The following is a 16,788-nucleotide window of genomic DNA, read 5'->3' on the forward strand; positions in this document are numbered from 1 at the left end:
TGGTGAGTAGGTGGGGCACAGCTGCAGCCCTCCTGGTCCCCGTGCCCTTGGGACCTTAGGCGGAGATGGCCTGACACCCACCTCCCAGGACAGGCCCTTCTACCCTCCAATGGCCGGTCTGGGGAGCACATGCCCAGAGAGAGGAACGCAGTCCAGGTTTCTAGATAGGCTGCTTTTCTGAGAGAAGCTCTGGGTCTGGGGGAGGGGGGGTGCTGTCACCCGAGCCCCCCCCCCCCGGTCAGGCACCTGCTGCAGGTGTCCACCACGCAGGGGGCAGAGCGATCCAGAACCCTGGCTCCGTCCCCAGTGAGCTCTCACGTCCATCCGGAGATCAGGCGGGCTCTGCGCCACACTCCAAACAGGGCCCCAGCTCCCGCTGGGACAGGGTCACTCCGGAATCGGACACAAACCCCACGAACACCACCTGGCAAGCACACTTAGCCCAGTGACACAGACTGAAGTCCCTGCATCCTAGACCCAGGCAAGACCGAGCCCCTTTCCCGAGTCAGCCAGTGAAAGTTCCGGTCACTCTGAAGCATCCTGCAAGTGCCGCCCTCCCTGCTCCTGCTGCTTGGCTGACCACGACCCCTCCTGGCAGACCACGTCCAGCCTGGCCATGGCCCAGGTGCCCGGTCCACGTCGTCTTCCTCAGAGGCCTCTCTCCACTCCTACCCCAAGTGCACCAAGGAGAGGCCGCCACAGTGAACACAGTGGACGTGTGGACCCCAGCCCTCCTTAGGACTCTCCTTGCACCTGCGAACATGGGCACCACCACAGTCCCCCACCGAGGGCAGCAGGAGGTGGAGGCCAGGTGGCATGCGGGCACAAGGCCAGGCAGAGTGGCACAGCCAGAGAGCCAAGCCTTGCTTCAGTTTATCTCTGGTGGTGAAGAAAATGGCTTCTCATCGCAGGGTGGGCTTGGGAGACCTAACCAGAAGTCAGGGCAGCGGGGGGGGGGGGCACCTGCCACCCCCAGCCCCTTTGGGCCATCCCCCCACCTAGCGGGCTTCCCTCCCCCTGGCCACAACACCCCCTCAATGACAATAACTCAGTTTCATAAACCTTACTGTTCACGGCCAACCCGCTCCCTCCCTCCCACTATCCCCCAGCTCCTGGCTTCCTGTGTCAAGAGTCTTTGACCCCAGCTGGCCAATGGAGGCAGCTGACTCCCAGACTCCCAGGACACAGAGGGACCGCCCCTTGGAACAGACGTCTGCGTCTCACTCAAGACACAGCGTCTTAACAAGCACGAAAAGCCCCTGGAAGATATGCCTGTACCACCTTCAAGGCGCAGTGATCTGGAAGAGAGTGAACAGCCCCCCGGGAAGGTGTGTCTGTACCACTTCCGAGTTGCAACGGTCTGGGCGGCCTCATTTTTAGCTTCGTTTAGGGGTTCCTAACTTGGACGGAAACCAGTGTTGGCGCAGAACAGTAAACTACACCCACATCATGGACTGCACGCTCCTGACACCTGAGCGCTCCAACTACAGCCCAGCAACCAGCCCAAGACCTGCAGAGCCTGGGAGGCACTGGCCTTTCCCTCACGCCGGCCTCAGTTTCCAGCGGTGGGTCTAGGTGCATGAAAGGTGGGGAGGGTCTGAGGGTGCCACTGGGTCCTGTCCACCCTCCACCCCACCCCCACACAGCAGGGGCCAGCCCAATAAATGCTTCCCTGGGTGGGGAACGTCACAGGAGACCATCTGTTCCTGGCCGTCCTGCCCTGTCCCTGCTCTGCAGACACTCGGGCTACCCAGGGCAGCAGTACTCAGAGGCAGACCCCTAGGAAGAAGCACTGGCTCCCTGGGGACGCTTCCCTCCTTGGTCTCCCCTGAAGTAGGGGTCCAGCGTAGGGGTCCCCGGGGAGCAAGAGGCCCAGGAACCGCAGGTGAGCTCACTTCAGCCCACTCCCCACTGTGGGCACCAGTCAGGGGTCAGCCCACACCTCTTGGAACCTGGGCATAATCCCACACCCAGACCCCCATCCTCCCTGGCCACTCCCTCCAGTATACCTTCTTATCCCCAGCTCGGAGCAGCCGTCATTCCCCTCAACCCCTCCTCGTGGGGCTGGTAACAAGCCACCTGGCCTGGCTGTCCGCACACGGAAGCTTGGTCAATCCTGCGGTCACCACAGGTGACCCCCAGCAGGGCCGGGATGGCTCTTGGTAAACTTTTTTTACATAACTCACATACCATAAGATTACCCGTTTGTGGCCTTTACTCGACTACTAGAACCCTGATGGCACAGTGCTTAAGAGCTCAGCTGCTAACCAAAAAATCGGCAGTTCAAATCCACCACCTGCTCTTTAGAGACCCTATAGGACAGTTCCACTCTGTCCTGTAAGATCAGTAGGAATGAGAATCGACTCAATGCCAACAGGTTTGTTTTCTGGTGTGCTTGACTGTTAGCCAAAAGATTGCAGGTTCGAGCCCGCCCAGAGCTGCCTCGGAAGAGCCCTGACTATCTGCTTCACAAAAATCAGCCCCTGACCCATAACCTCTGTTGGCCCAGGACAGGAACCATTCCCAAAGCCATCTCTTCAGACAGGGACTGGACTGGACAGTGGGTTGGAGAGGGATGCTGGTGAGGGGTGAGCTTCTTCGATCAGGTGGACACTTGGGACTGTGTTAGCATCTCCTGCCTGGAGGGGAGCTGAGAGGGTGGGGGGGGTAGAGGCTGGGGAAATGGACACAAAAAGAGAGTGGAGGGAGGGAGCGGGCTGTCTCATTAGGAGGAGAGCAATCGGGAGTGTTCAGCAAGGTGTACACGGGTTTTTATGTGAGAAATTTGTCAACCTTCACTTAAAGCACAATTAAAAAAAAAAAAAACAGAATCAGCCCCTGAAAACTCACGGAGCAGCTCTACTCTGCCACCCGGGGTGCTGTGAGTCCGAGCCGACGTGACGCGGCTAACGACGACGACGACGGCGCGGTTTGTGCACGTTCAGGGTTTTCCGAGCAGCCACCGCCACTACCTAATTCTAGAAGCTTCCATCACCTGGAATGGCAGTCACGCCTCCCCGCCCCGACGAGCGCCGGCCCTCCTCCTCCCCAGACTCGTCCCTTCCGGACGGACGCCTCACACGAGCGGGTCCGACCGCAGGCGGCCCTCAGGGGCGCGGCGTCTCCACGGCCCCCCCAGGCAGAGCTTACCTTCGCCCCCCACCCGGCCGGCCAGCGGGCGGCCGAGGCCACGTGTCCTCCGCGGCCCCAGGACCCCAGTCACGGCCAGGCCAGGCTGTGGCGTGACGTCAGCCGCCGGCGTGAGGTCAGCCGGCGTGAGGTCGGCCACTGGGGTGAGGTCAGCCGCCGGGGAGAGGTCAGCCGGCGTGAGGACAGCCGCCGGGGAGAGGTCAGCCGGCGTGAGGTCGGCCACTGGGGTGAGGTCAGCCGCCGGCGTGAGGTCAGCCGGGGCGAGGACAGCCGCCGGGGAGAGGTCAGCCGGCGTGAGGACAGCCGCCGGCGTGAGGTCAGCGGCGTGAGGTCGGCCACTGGGGCGAGGACAGCCGCCGGCGGCGTGAGGTAAGCCGCCGGGGTGAGGTCGGCCGCCGGGGTGAGCTCTGATCAGCAGGGACAACGAAGGACGTCTGCCTTCTGTCCTGGCTGCTGCCCTGCGGAGCCACTACAAGGTCTGCGGGGCACCCAGCCCGCTACGTGACCCCTTGGTGGACGCAGGCAGGCACCCCATAGACGTGCGGACTCAGGACGGTAGCCAAGTGCAGGTGGGATGGGGAGAAGGCGGCAGAGGAGCCGGCAACCTGGGACTAGAGCTGGGTCTGGGTGACCTCGCTCCCAATCACACCCTCGGCACCACGCCCCGACCCTCCCACGGCTGTCAGACCACACAGCCCTGAGCTGTGGAAAGTGATAGGTGACGCACCAGGCTGCCCATTCCCAACCGTGTGCACATGTACACGCATGCACGTAGACATGTTCACACAGCACAGAAACCAACACACAGTGCACACACATACACAGCACCAAAACCAACACGCACGTGCACACACGTACACAGAACAGAAACCAATGCCCACGTACACACATGTACACGCATGCACGTACACACGTTTGCACAGCACAGAAACCAACACACATGCACACACATGTACACAGCACAAATATGCACGTACACATGTTCACGCAGCACAGAAACCAACATGCACGTACACATGTTCACGCAGCACAGAAACACACATGCACACACATGTACACAGCACAGAAACCAACATGCACATACCCATGTTCACACAGCACAGAAACCAACACACAGTGCACACACGTACACAGCACCGAAACCAACACGCATGTGCACACGCGTACACAGAACAGAAACCAATGTGCACGTACACACATGCACGTACGCATGTTCACATAGCACAGAAACCAACACACATGCACACAGCACAGAAACCAACATGCCTGTACACATGTTCACACAGCACAGAAACCAACATGCACGTACATTCACACAGCACAGAAACCAATGAGCACATACACACGTTCACATACCACAGAAACCAACACCCACGTGCACACACGTACACAGCACAGAAACCAACGCACACGCACACACATTCACACAGCAACCAATCCGTGCGTACACACGTTCGCACAGCACAGAAACCAACACACATGTGCACACATGTACACAGCATAGAAACCAACATGCACGTGCACACACATACACAGAACAGAAACCAACGCCCACGTACACACACGTACGTAGCACAGAAACCAATGTGCACATGCGCATGTACACAGCACAGAAACCAATGTACACATGCACACGCATGTACACAGCACAGAAACCAACATGTCCACACACATGTCCACAGCACAGAAACCAAAGCACAGTGCACATGCATGTACACAGGACAGAAACCAACATGTGTACACAACCCAGAAACCAACATGTGCACGCACAACAGGTACATAGCACAGAAATTAACATGTGCATGTGCACATACAGGCACACAGCACAGAAACCAACACATGCACACGCATGTACACAGCACAGAAGCCAACACATGCACACATGTTCACACAGCACAAACCAACACGTATGTGCACAGGTTCACACAGCACAGAAACCAACACCCATGCACGCACACGTGTACACAGGACAGAAACCAACACCCACATGCACACGCATGCACACAGCACAGAAAACAACACCCACGTGCACACACATGTACACAACACAAAAACCAACACGCACATGCACACACATGTGCACAGCACAGAAACCAATGTGCACATGCACACACATGTACACTGCACAGAAACCAACATGTGCACTGCACACACATGTACATGCACACACGTGTACACACGTACACAGCACAGAAACCAACATGTGCACTGCACACACATGTACACAGCACAGAAACCAACATGTGCACATGCACACACGTGTACACAGCACAGAAACCAACATATGCACACATGTACGCAGCAAAGAAACCAACGCGCACATACACACGTTCACACAGCACACAAACCAACACGCATGCGCGCACATTCACACAGCAGAAACCAACACGCACGTGCACACACGTACACAGCACAGAAACTAAAGCGCACATGCACACACATGTATGCTGCACCGAAACCAATGCCCATGTGCACACACATGTACACAGCACAAACATGTGCACATAACATGCACACACGTGTGCACATACAGGCACACACACACGCAGAAACACATGCACAGAGAACATACATGCATGTAGGTACAAAGGCATTGCACGCACCTGTACTCACATGCACACACGTACACACACACACACCTACACTCACACGCGCACACTCTGGGACCTGTTAAAGCCGTGGGTGGGGGCTGTCTCCATGGGACCCTGGCATGTCAGCCTTCTCCTGTCCTGTTTACAATGTGAGATGATGTTACCCCCCAGACAAGCTGCTCCCCCCGGGGGCCTGTCACAGCTGGCTAACAAGACTATGGAGGCCTTCCTGGGACCATCTCCTGCTGGCTCTGGGCCAACACAGTTGCCTCTTTATTCCCACCGGCTCATGACCAGCTCCCCTGCTGCTACGGCGTCTATGCTAGAGGTGGGCCAAGCACCACGGCAGGCTGAGCACCCCCTGGCACGGGGCAGGGCTGTGGGCTTTGAGGGTCCCAAGGACTCTGGGCCTCGGTTTCCCCACACAGCAGGAGGTAGGGACTTGCCCATGGTCACCCAGCAGGAGAGGGCCGTGTCAGCCATCAGCCACCTGCAAACACAGCCCTCCTCTTTGCCTGCAGCCCCTCCTTTTCCACCCACCCAGACTTCAAAGACAACTTCACGCATGATAGAGATGTCCCGCTGGGACCCCCCTGGGCCGCAGGGCTCTCTGCCCATCCCTCTTGGAGTCTCTTCTCTGTCCCAGCGTGGGGCTTCTCTGTGCCCTGCAGGTCCTGGCTCCTTGCTCCAGCAGTGTGAGCAGATGTCTGCCGAGATGCTCTCCTCATATCTGAACCCCCCGAGCCCCCTGAGCCCCCTCCTGGGTCCCTATGCCCCCAGGACTGCTGACCCCCTGCCTTCGCTGGGCTGCCCTCCCCACCAGCCCCAGTGCCCCAATCCCACATGCTGGCTTCCTCCACCAGGCCTCAGTAGGACCGAGACCCCAGAGCGGACAACTCAGAAACAACTCCCAGCCTCACATGGGAAAAGCCAGGGCGAGGAACCCCAGGAAACTGGGAGAAAGAGGACCCGGTCTGGCTGGCATCATGTTCTCTGGGCCACTGGATGTGCCACCAAGTCCCCAGGTCCCAGGTGTAGGGCAGGCACTTGGCCAGTCCACACACAAGAGTTCAGGGAGGCTGGTCCAGGGCAGGTGCCCAGACAGCATAGTGCCTCCCTCTCCAGGCAAGTGAGCCCCAGGTCAGGAGGAAGGACTCCGATTTCCCCTTCATGGGATAGTGCAAATGGTCACAGCACCAGGCTGCTGAGAGGTTGGAGGTTCAAATGCGCCCAGAGGCGCCTCGGAAAGTCTGGCGATCTATGTCCAAAAAATCAGCCACTGAACACCCTATGGAGCACAGCTCTCCTCTGCACAGAAGGGGCCGTTTGAGTCGGAGTCCACGACAGCAACTGGTTTCACGGGGCTGGTCAAGAGCTGGGCTACCCAGGAAGCGGGAACGGAGCTCCAGGCTGGAGTGAAGCTCACACCAATCCCTCCCAAGGCGCCACCCCATTGGCCATCGCTGGACAGAAGCGTGAGCCTGGCAGGCTTTCTTTCTTCCCTCTGGAATCTGGCCCTGAGGGCCCCACCCCTCATTTTCTCCTTCCAACCATGTTCACCAAGTGCCCAACGCGAGGCTAGCACCCAGGGCACCAGGCTCCAGGGCCTGACAAGCCTACCTGGTGGCAGGCAGAGTGGGTGCCCAGATGCAGTCAGCCCCCTCTGGCTGACACCAGGCCCCCTACCAAACTGTAAAACAAGTCCCTGAACCACGGGCCGGCACCCCCACTACAGGGTGGCAAATACACAGCACCAGACCCGGCCCAACTAGGAGGAAGAATGTTCTCAGAACAAGCAGTACCCACGGCGTTATAGGAAGCGCAAGGCAGGGGATGCCCGGGAACAATTTTTTTTTTTTTTTTCCAGAAAGTTATAATTACTTTATTCAGGGAGACGCCCCACATTCCGAAGCAGTCCCACAAACCTCACTGCCTCCCCAGGCCTTGCCTCCGGCGTACAGAGGTGCTTGGTGGGGGCTCTATCCACACACACACCCCATCCCAGTCTGGGTCAGTCCCTCCAGGGCACACAGCCCCATTATTTAGGGTCTGAGGTGGTGGCAACAGCCCAATTCCAGGCAGGACCAACCGTGCCGGCCTTGCTCTCCAGTGCACCCACATGTGCTCCTACACCCCACCTCGGGTCTGGGCTCTTACTGACCCCCGCCTCTGTCCACGAGCCTCCCTCCTCCCATCCTTGGAGGCGCAGGGAGGCATGCACTCCCACCCCAACTCTCTCAGCAGACCCCTGCTGTCAGCCCCTCCTGGGCTAGCTAAGGACAACACGACTCCCTTCCCCAAGCCCCCATTCCAAAGATGTGGGATCCCCTCCTGGCCCTGGAAGAGGAAGGTCTTTGCTTCTCTGCCCACCTGGAGAGGCTGCGAGGCGGGGGGTCCCCAGGGCTGAGGAAGCCCGAGGGGGCTGCGCTGGGGGGGCCAGAAAAGGAGGGGGCTTTGGGGAGGGGGCTCTGGGAAGGAGGGGACTAAGTAAACGATAAGGTCAGGAAGTAGGGTAGGGGACACGAAAAAGGGGCAAGGGTCCCCCAGGATCAGAGACCACCGAGATGAAACGGGGCTGGGGTCATGGGGGTGCACAGGGTCGAAGAGTCACAGGAAGGAGGAATAATGGAACCCCCGAGAAGCAGGGTGGGGAGAAATCTAGGGCCAGGTTTAGGGGTCAGCGAAGAGTGCCGGGTCAGGCGTCACCAAAAAAAAAAAAGTCGGAGGTCGCCTAAGAGCATGGGATCGGGAGTCACGAAGGGAGGGGTCAGGGGATCACAGATAAGTGAAGCGGAGGGGGGTCACCAAGCAGCGCGGGGTCAGGGGTCACCCTAGAAGGAAAAGTTGAGGGGGGATCGCCGAGGAGGGCAGGGTCAAGCTTCAGGGCGGAGGGCGGAATCGGGGGTCGCCGAGGCGGGTGGGGTCAAGGTTCAGGGCGGGGGGCGGGCCGGTCGGCGTCGCGGTGCGGGGTCGGGGGTCGCCGCGGAGGGCGGGATCACGCGCAGCGCTCGCCCACCCGCCGCCCCCGGAACCCCGGAACCCCAGACGAGCGCGCAGGCGGCCGCGGGAGCAGGGCAGGCGGGCCGAGGCCCGAGCCGGGGCGGCGAAGCGGGGCGGGGGTCGCGGCCCGACGCGCCTCACCTCGGACCCGGTCTTGCCGGGAGCGGAGCCCGCGGCGCCTCAGTTTCTCGAAGCTCCTCAGCGGCCGCCGCTCACTTCCGGGTTTCGGGCGCCATCTTGGGGTCCCCGCGCACTTCCGGTCATGCCGCGGGAGGCGGGGCCGCGGAGCGAACAATGGGCGGGGCTGCGAGGTGGGCGTGGCCTTGGAGCGGGGGCGGGGCCATCCCCAGGGACCACCGTGGCCCCCGGAATCCGCGGTGTCGCCCCGAAAGCGACTCCGGACTCAGAGAGGCAAGGGTTCGGATCCACGCGCGGTGCCCTCTCCAGGTGCCTTGTATAGCTCGGCCCTTTATGTCTCAGATCTTGGCTCTAAACTTCCTCCTTCCAGACCATGCAACCAGGTCCACCCCACCTCCACCCCTACACCTTCGTGCTCCCTCTTTATAGTATTGTCTGCCGACAGTAGTTCTCCCCGCCAGAACGACTTCCCAGACCTCCCACCCGACATAGAGCCTGGCACGAGGGGTCCCCGAGCGTCCCAGGGGCCACCCCAAGAGAAGGCAGGATTCTGGTGGGCAGGGTTAGGTTTCTGCCGCTGGGTTTCTCCCCATAAAAGCTTCCAGGAGCCGGATGCAAACGATGCCCGGATTTGCCCCACTGCCGGGAAGAGGGTGGGACTCAGCCCTGGCACAGGTGGCTAAGCCCAAGGGCAACTTCCCTCTGACTTGAGCCCTTTGGATCCACCGTGGGACGGGCCAGGCTGGTTCAGGCGGGTCCAGTGTGGGAGCCGCCACTCCCTCATCTGCCAGGCCTTCACCAAGGAGCACTACTGCTGCTCCCTGGGCCCATCTCACTGCTGACCGGAGGCCTCCCTCACCCACTCCAACTCCCAGAAATTAGAGCTTGCTTGTCCACCATGTTGTTCATTCACTCAAGGAACTCTTACGGCTGTTGCTTTGTGCCTGGAGTTGAGCTAGGCAAAGCTGGGCCCAAAGGGGCCTCCATTCTCTGCCCTGCCCTCAGGGAGCCCCAGACTAGGGAAGACAGAGCCTGTACCAGACAGTCCCGTCCATGAGATCAGGCCTGGGGCCCTAGGAGGAGTAAAGTCTCTGCCTGGAAAATCATGGAGGGGTTACATGGAGGAGTCGACATCGAAGCTAGGGCTTTGAAGTTCAAGTAGGAGTTAGCCAGACTGAAAAGAGTGGGAAGAGTGGTCCGGGCAGAGCAAAAGCTGTTCAAAGGCCTGATTTGAGGGGAATGCGGAGGGAACGGGCATGTTTAAATCCTATTTGCTCTACAAAGTTCAGGCTAAGAGCTTCTGCGCCTGAACCTACGGACACAAGGAAACAGTTGAGGAAACTGAGGCCTAGAGAGGAAGGGCGACTTACCCAGAGTCAGCTTCCCTTTGGCATGCTTAGTTCTTGGCAGTTCGGGTTGTGATTTTGGCTCTGAAACTATATTTCACAGCTAATGAAAAGAAGTCAAATTGAGCAACAGGCACTGAGGATTAGGAAGGGTGAATAAGCCCATGTCAGGCACAGATGGCGTCCACTTGCGCTTGCTCATTTCCTCCCACACATGACAGGCCAGTTGACTTGAGCGACTCCATGAGAAATGAAAACGGGGGGCCCCTTGTTCAAAAATGCCTAGGAATTTCAAGAGGACAGGGAAGTATTAAACCCAGCACGGGTCCTTCTGAGCACACGGCCCTGGGTACCCACCCTGTCCCCACGACGGCCCTCGGAGGTCAAGACTGGTAGTAACCTGAACTCACAGGTGGAGAAACTAAGTCACAGGGCTGTTCAGTAGCCTGCCCTTGGTCCCCTGAGAAAACCATGTGGTCTTTAGGAGCCACTCTGCCTGAAATGGAGCCAGTCTGCTGGGCCGGGGTGGGTCCAGCCATCTCAGCATGAAGAAATCTGCCAAGTTTGGGGATTTCAAGGAAATTAGTCATTTTGGGGATTTCCAGGGAAGCATGGAGAGGCAGCCTGGGACAGCGAAGGGGACCTAGCTCAGGAGCCCTCGGCCCGGGGGGCAGCTATGCTTGTGAGCTCTGAGGTCCCAGGAGAGTTACTTCACGGCTCCGTGGGGGATGATGATGATAAGGAGTGCTGCATCCTGGATTGTTCAGGGACTAAATGAAGTGTCTAGTATTAGTTGTGTGCTGTCGAGTTGATTCCAACTCACAGCGACCCCAAGTGACAGAGTAGAACTGCCCCATAGGGTTTCCTGGGTTCTAATCTCTCTCCTGTGGAGCCACTGGGTGGGTTCCAACTACCGACCATTTGGTCAGCAGCCAAGCACTTAGCCGTTGCGCCACCAGGGCTCCTTGTCTGGTATTTGGCCATCACACGGGTTCCCAGATGACCTGTGGCGCTTTCCTCCGCCAAGTCCACTGTGAATGTTTTAGACATGAGTGTGCCATAAGACAAGAATAATGATGAAGTTAGGAGCCCTGGTGGTGCAAGGGTTGAGAGATCAGCTGCTAACCAAAAGGTTGGCAGTTCAAACCCACCAGCTGCTCCTTGGAAAAGCCCCTATGGGGCAGTTCTACTGTGTTCTACAGGGTCGCTATAGTGAAACTGGGAGTGGAGAGGAGGGGTTTGAGAACAATACGTATGTGCCGGTGTCAGGCTGAGGCCCAGTCTCATGGCTCAGCCCTCAGTGGAGCCCCCAGAAGGCTGCTCAGCTGGCCACGTGTGCCCACAACCCCCTCCTCCAGCAGCCCTTACCATCTTGGGGGCACTCCGCCTCTAGCTCCAGCCCAAGGAGAGGGTCCTCACTACCTCTTCATGGGGGGAGAGGGCTCCTGGGGTTAGGGGTTGTGGAAGGCCTGGGATCTGCCTGGTGAGGCTGTGTCTGAGGTCAAGCCCCCCAGCCCTCAGGCCACCCCTCAGCCCCCATCACACACAGGGACCTCATAAATGTCTCCAGAGGCCCTTTGACCAGCTCATGAAGGTAGGGATGCCAGGTAAAATACAAGATGCCCAGTTAAATGTGAATTTCTGGTATACGACGGATACTTTTTTTTTTTTTAGAGTAAGTATATCCTAGGCAATATATGGGATATCCTTATACTACAGAAATAGTCACTGTGCATCCGAAATTCAAACTTAACCAGGTATCCTGTATTTTCATTTGTGAGATCTGGCTGCATGACTTGGGGAGACTGCAGAGAGAAATGGGGTCCCAGAGCCAGGCTACCAGTGGGGCCTGGGTGGGTGGCCCCCTGGCTCCAAGCATCATTCCTCTCACCTGCTAAAAGGGCGTGATCACGGCTCCCCGTGCACAAGGAGGACAGGAGGCCAAGAGCAAGTGCTCAGTGTGGATCGGCTGGTCTCATTGTCACCGTTGTAATTATTTAAACAGTAGGAGGACCTCTGGAAACCTGAAGGGTGAGTCAGCTGGGGCTTCCCTGCAAGCCCAGGAGGAGACTTAGGCTGCCCTCTGTGTTCCTCCTGAGCGTGCCACCCTGGAGCCCCCAGCCCCACTGTTCCTCCCGGGAGGTGTCTCCCTGGGGCCCCCCAGCCTCAGTTTCCCTCCTGGGAGTGGTACCCAGGAGCCCTTCATCCCCCCTCTCCCACCTCAGTTTCCTGCCTGGGCAGGGGGAAGGCCTGGGGGCTGTGCCCATTTTGCGGCCCAGGAGACAGAGGCCTTGGGGGAGGAGCCCAGGGAGGAGAATCCCAGGAGGCTGGGCGGTCCTGGCCCAGATTCTCAGACATGGACACCTAGGGCAGGTGAGACCAGGCAGGTGGGCCTGGCCTGGCACAGCCCCCATGGGGGCAAGGACCTCGCCACTTCCTGTTTCCCCACATTCTGGAAAGCCCCAGCCTTCCCAAGTGAGGAGTACCTCCTCCCTCCGGCTGCCTCCCGGCTGGGTCCCTCGCCACTTCTCCTTTCGGCACCCACTTCCCCTGGCATCCCCAGCCTCAGTGCCTACTCCCCCCACTTCCTCCGTCTCCCTCCACGTGTGACCCCCCTCCCTTCCTCCCTCCTGAGCCCCATTCAGGCCATTCCCAGTGTGCAGAATGGGAAACGGAGGCCAGGCAGCCTGCCCAGGTCACCCCAGGCTACATCTGATCCCACCCCAGCCTCCCTCTCTCCCCCATGTCTCTCTGTCTCTCACTCGGTCTCTCTGTCTCCCTCCTTCCTTTCCCCGGAAGCCAGAGGCCCTCCGGAACCTGCCTCGCCATGTCCAGCTGCCACACCCTTCCTGTGGCCAGGACCACCTGTCACCTGCTCCAGGCTGTCCCCAAGTACTGGCTGGTGTGTCCCCGGCCCTGTCGTTCCTTGGCTGAGCCGAAAGCAGGATCCCACCAGCCCTGTCGGGGCCGAGACAGCTGCAGGGACAGCAAACCTGTTGGACGGGGTTGAGATCCTTCTCGGAAAAGGCCCTCCCGCCTCTGCACTGAGGCCAGGCCCAGGGCTGAAGGGGTTATATGGGGCCGTGACCCGGCTGGGCACACACCTGCATCCTGGTCTGCATCCTCTGGTCAGGGAGCTGGGGGAGGGGAGCAGGACAGACTGGAAGGAGAAGGGAGGTCAGGTCACCAGGGAGCCGCCCCCCAGGAGTAAGAGCCCACAGGGAGGGTGTGCAGGGCCCAGGGGCCTGGGGAGGGAGAGTTCGGGGCAAGGCCTTTATCCTGGGGCAATAGGGAGCCATGGAAGGTTATGGAGTGGCATGGACAGGGTGGGGCCAGAGGCCACTCCATCTGCCCTCCTATGCTAGATGGGGTGGGGCCGAGGGGACAGCCACAGCTGGCGTCAGAAGGGTCAGCCGGTGGAAGCCCGTGAGGTTGAGCTGACACCCCAAGAACTCAGGAAGGAACCGAATTTCCAACTTCTTTCTCTGAGGGGCTGACTGGGAGCCAGACTTGAGCCGGAGAAGAGTTGGGAGAGGGAAGGATCCCTCAGGACACCCCCAGGCCCGGATGGGTATAATTGTGAGCCCTTTCTCCCCACCCTGAGCCCAGCTCCATGTCAGAGGGAGGCAGGGAGAGCCTTGAAGGCCAGACCCAATAGCTGGACTTTGCCCCCAGGGTGGTGGGGAGCCTTGGGAGGCATCAGAGCAGGGGAGGAGACTGGGCGGAAGATGCAGCCGAAGCGGGGGCGTGAGAAGGCAAGGCAGGGGCTGGGAGGGGAGGGAAGGGCGCATACTGGAGCTGCATGCAAGGAGCCATGCTCCATGAGCTCCATCAAGGTGACCAGCCCCAGGAGCTGATGTCACCTGTGTGGGGACTTCCTGAACCTTCACCTTGGCTCACCCGGCCCAGGAGGGAAATTCCGGGGAAGCCAAGCCCGGCCTTGCTGACTCACCGGCTGAGTCCCAAGGACACCCTCGGGGAGAACTTCATGGAACCCAACCACCCTCCTCCCCCTTCCTGCTGTGCCCCTGGGGGCTCGGGAGGAACCCTGACTCCCCAGGCGCCCCTGTCAGAATCTCAGTGGTATGGGGGTGAATCTGAATTCCAACAGGTGAGCATTTGGGGGTCTGGAATTGGTGGGGGGAGGTGTTAACCCCCCAGAGCAGAAAAGGGGCCATGAACATAGGTGTGAAGACTTCCTGGGTTCAAATACCGTCTCTGCCGCACAATGGTTGTGTGAGCCTGGGTATGTTAGTTAACCTCTCTGCTTCGTTCTCATCTACAAAATGCAGATAATCACAGTACCACTCTTAGGGGTTTTTATGAGAATTTGGGGAGTACCAGTATGAATTAAGCATTTGGAATGGGGTTTGGGACAGGGTGAGCGTGTTATCGTAAATAACAGTAAAAAAAAAAATTCATAGCAGTGTGATTCATAACAGCCCAGAAGCAGAAACAGCCCAAGGGTCCATCAACCGGTGACGGAGAAACACAGCATGGTCTATCCACACAAGGGAAGATCAGCCATAAAGAGGAGCGAAGCTCTGCTATGCGTTACAACCTGGATGAACCTTGGAAACATGATGCTGAGTGAGAGACGCCAACACCAAAAGACAAAGATATGAAATGTTCAGAACAGGCAAATCCATAGAGACAGAAAGTGGATTAGCGGGGGCCAGGGCCTGGGGGCAGTCCCTGTGTGGTGCAAAGGTTTAAGTGTTGGACTACTAGCTGAAAGATTGGTGGTTCAAAGAGCAGCCTGGCTCAGGACTCCTGGGTTCCTACCCTGTGCTCCTTGGGACCTCAGTGGACCTGTCTGTGAGCTAGGTAGAGCTACAAGAACATTCTGGATGGGAGTCGTGGAGCTACCCATCTTCTCCTCTACTAGGAGAAGGAGGCCTGGCCAGCAAGACCCCTCCTCTGGGACGGCCAGCCATTGTTCAGGTGGGCCTCCGGGACCAGAGGGACGCAGTGACCTGTCTGCCATCACACAGGTGGACCCTGCAGACCCAAATTCCCAGACATCACTGGGCCAAGTACCCACTCTGCAGTTGGGGAAAACATGTGACTCAGGTTGGGCCAATCAGAACCTTCCCTGGGATTTGGGCTGCAGCTCTGGGGGAGAGGGGCGGACCTTCTGATGGGCTGTGATGGGGGTGAGGTCTGGGGCTGCTGGCACTGCTTTGTCCCCACGAGGAGGAAGTCTGCTGAAGATAAAAGCCAAGAGAGAGGAAAGCAGAGCCAAGAGATGGAGAGGTGGAGGCATCCCTGTGACATTGTTTGTGGGCCCTGGATCCAGCTCAGCTTGAAACCTGCGAGGCCAGTAGGTCTCAATCTCAAGCAATTTCTGGCCCCCGGGGGACACTTGTCAATGTCTGGAGACATTTGTGATTGTCACAACTGATGGGGAGGAGGCTACTGGCATCAGGTAGGTGGAAGCCAGGGATGCTGCTCAACAGCCGACAGAGCACAGGATGGGCCACCCCAGAGAGTGATCAGGGCCCAAATGTCCACGATGCTGAGGAGGAGAGACCCTGCATTAGACCTACCCCTGGACCTTTCACTTCCATGAACAAAAAGATGCCCTTTTTTTTTGAAGCCGGTTTCGGTTGGGTTTTCTGTCACTTGCAACCAAAAGATTCTAACCCACACTGGAGATGAGACATACACGGGGGTTTTGGAGACAGAAGTGGGCACCGCAGCAAGTCTGCAGAGGTCCTGGGCGCTGAAACTGTGGCCAGGAGCGGGGGCCTGTGTCAGCCCTTAAACTGGTTATCTTTTTCTGAAAAAATAAACTTAGTTTTAGATTTATAGAAAAGTTGCAAAGACAATACAGAGAGTTCCCACATACACACATACCCAACTTCCCTTTTTTTTAATATCCCCTATTAAAAACAAACAAACAGTTGCCATCGAGTTGACTTTGACTTCTGGCGACCCCACGTGTGGCAGAGTGCTCCACAGTCTCCAGTGTGCCCCGCAGTTCCAATGGCTGAATTTTTCCTAAGTAGGTCATCCTCCAGGTGGACGGACCCAAACCTCCAACCTTTTGGTTAGCACTGGATGCTCAACCATAAGAGCCACTTAGGGACTCCCATCTCATGTCAGAGCCGCGCTTTCGTCACATCCGATAACTCAATATCCATACACTGTCGTTAACCGAGGTGCATGTTTTATTCAGGTTTCCTCAGTTTCCCCTAACGCCCTGTTTCTGTCCCAGGACCCCATCTGGGACCCGCGAGATGTTTAGCTGGAAGCCGGACCTGACCCGACGGGCGTGTTTGTGACTTTATTCTCAGAGATACAGCTGTGACATCCATCTACCCCTTGGCCACCAGGACTGATCGTCTTTCTTTTATTGAAGTGAAATACACATACCATAAAATTTGCCTATTTTAGGTTTGCAATTTGGTGGTTTTCAATATATTCGGAGTTGCGTAACCTTCACCACTATCTCCTACTGGAACATTCCATCACCCCAAAGAGAAACCGTGTACTCAGTACATCACCTCCTCATTTCTCCCTCCCCTGGCCCTTGCTGTCAGTTGCCGCCAAGTCGACGC

At 58.1% G+C, this 16,788-nt stretch overlaps 1 protein-coding gene across 5 annotated transcripts in view; it reads right to left on the reverse strand.

Annotated features, from left to right (window-relative positions):
- SBNO2 (strawberry notch homolog 2) overlaps window positions 1-10,727 on the reverse strand; it is a 66,655-nt gene extending 55,928 nt beyond the window's left edge. For 4 of the 5 annotated variants that reach the window (XM_064280076.1, XM_064280075.1, XM_064280074.1 and 1 more), the window contains exon 1: window positions 8,883-9,007. The gene's annotated coding sequence lies outside the window, so the exon portion shown is untranslated. Of the gene's footprint in view, window positions 1-8,882; window positions 9,008-10,249 lie in introns of those variants that run through there. The other variant, XM_064280073.1, reaches the window with a different exon arrangement.
- Between the last annotated feature and the right edge of the window lie 6,061 nt (window positions 10,728-16,788).

This window comes from Loxodonta africana, chromosome 3 (assembly GCF_030014295.1).
Source record: "Loxodonta africana isolate mLoxAfr1 chromosome 3, mLoxAfr1.hap2, whole genome shotgun sequence".
In the NCBI taxonomy this organism is placed as follows: domain Eukaryota; kingdom Metazoa; phylum Chordata; class Mammalia; order Proboscidea; family Elephantidae; genus Loxodonta; species Loxodonta africana.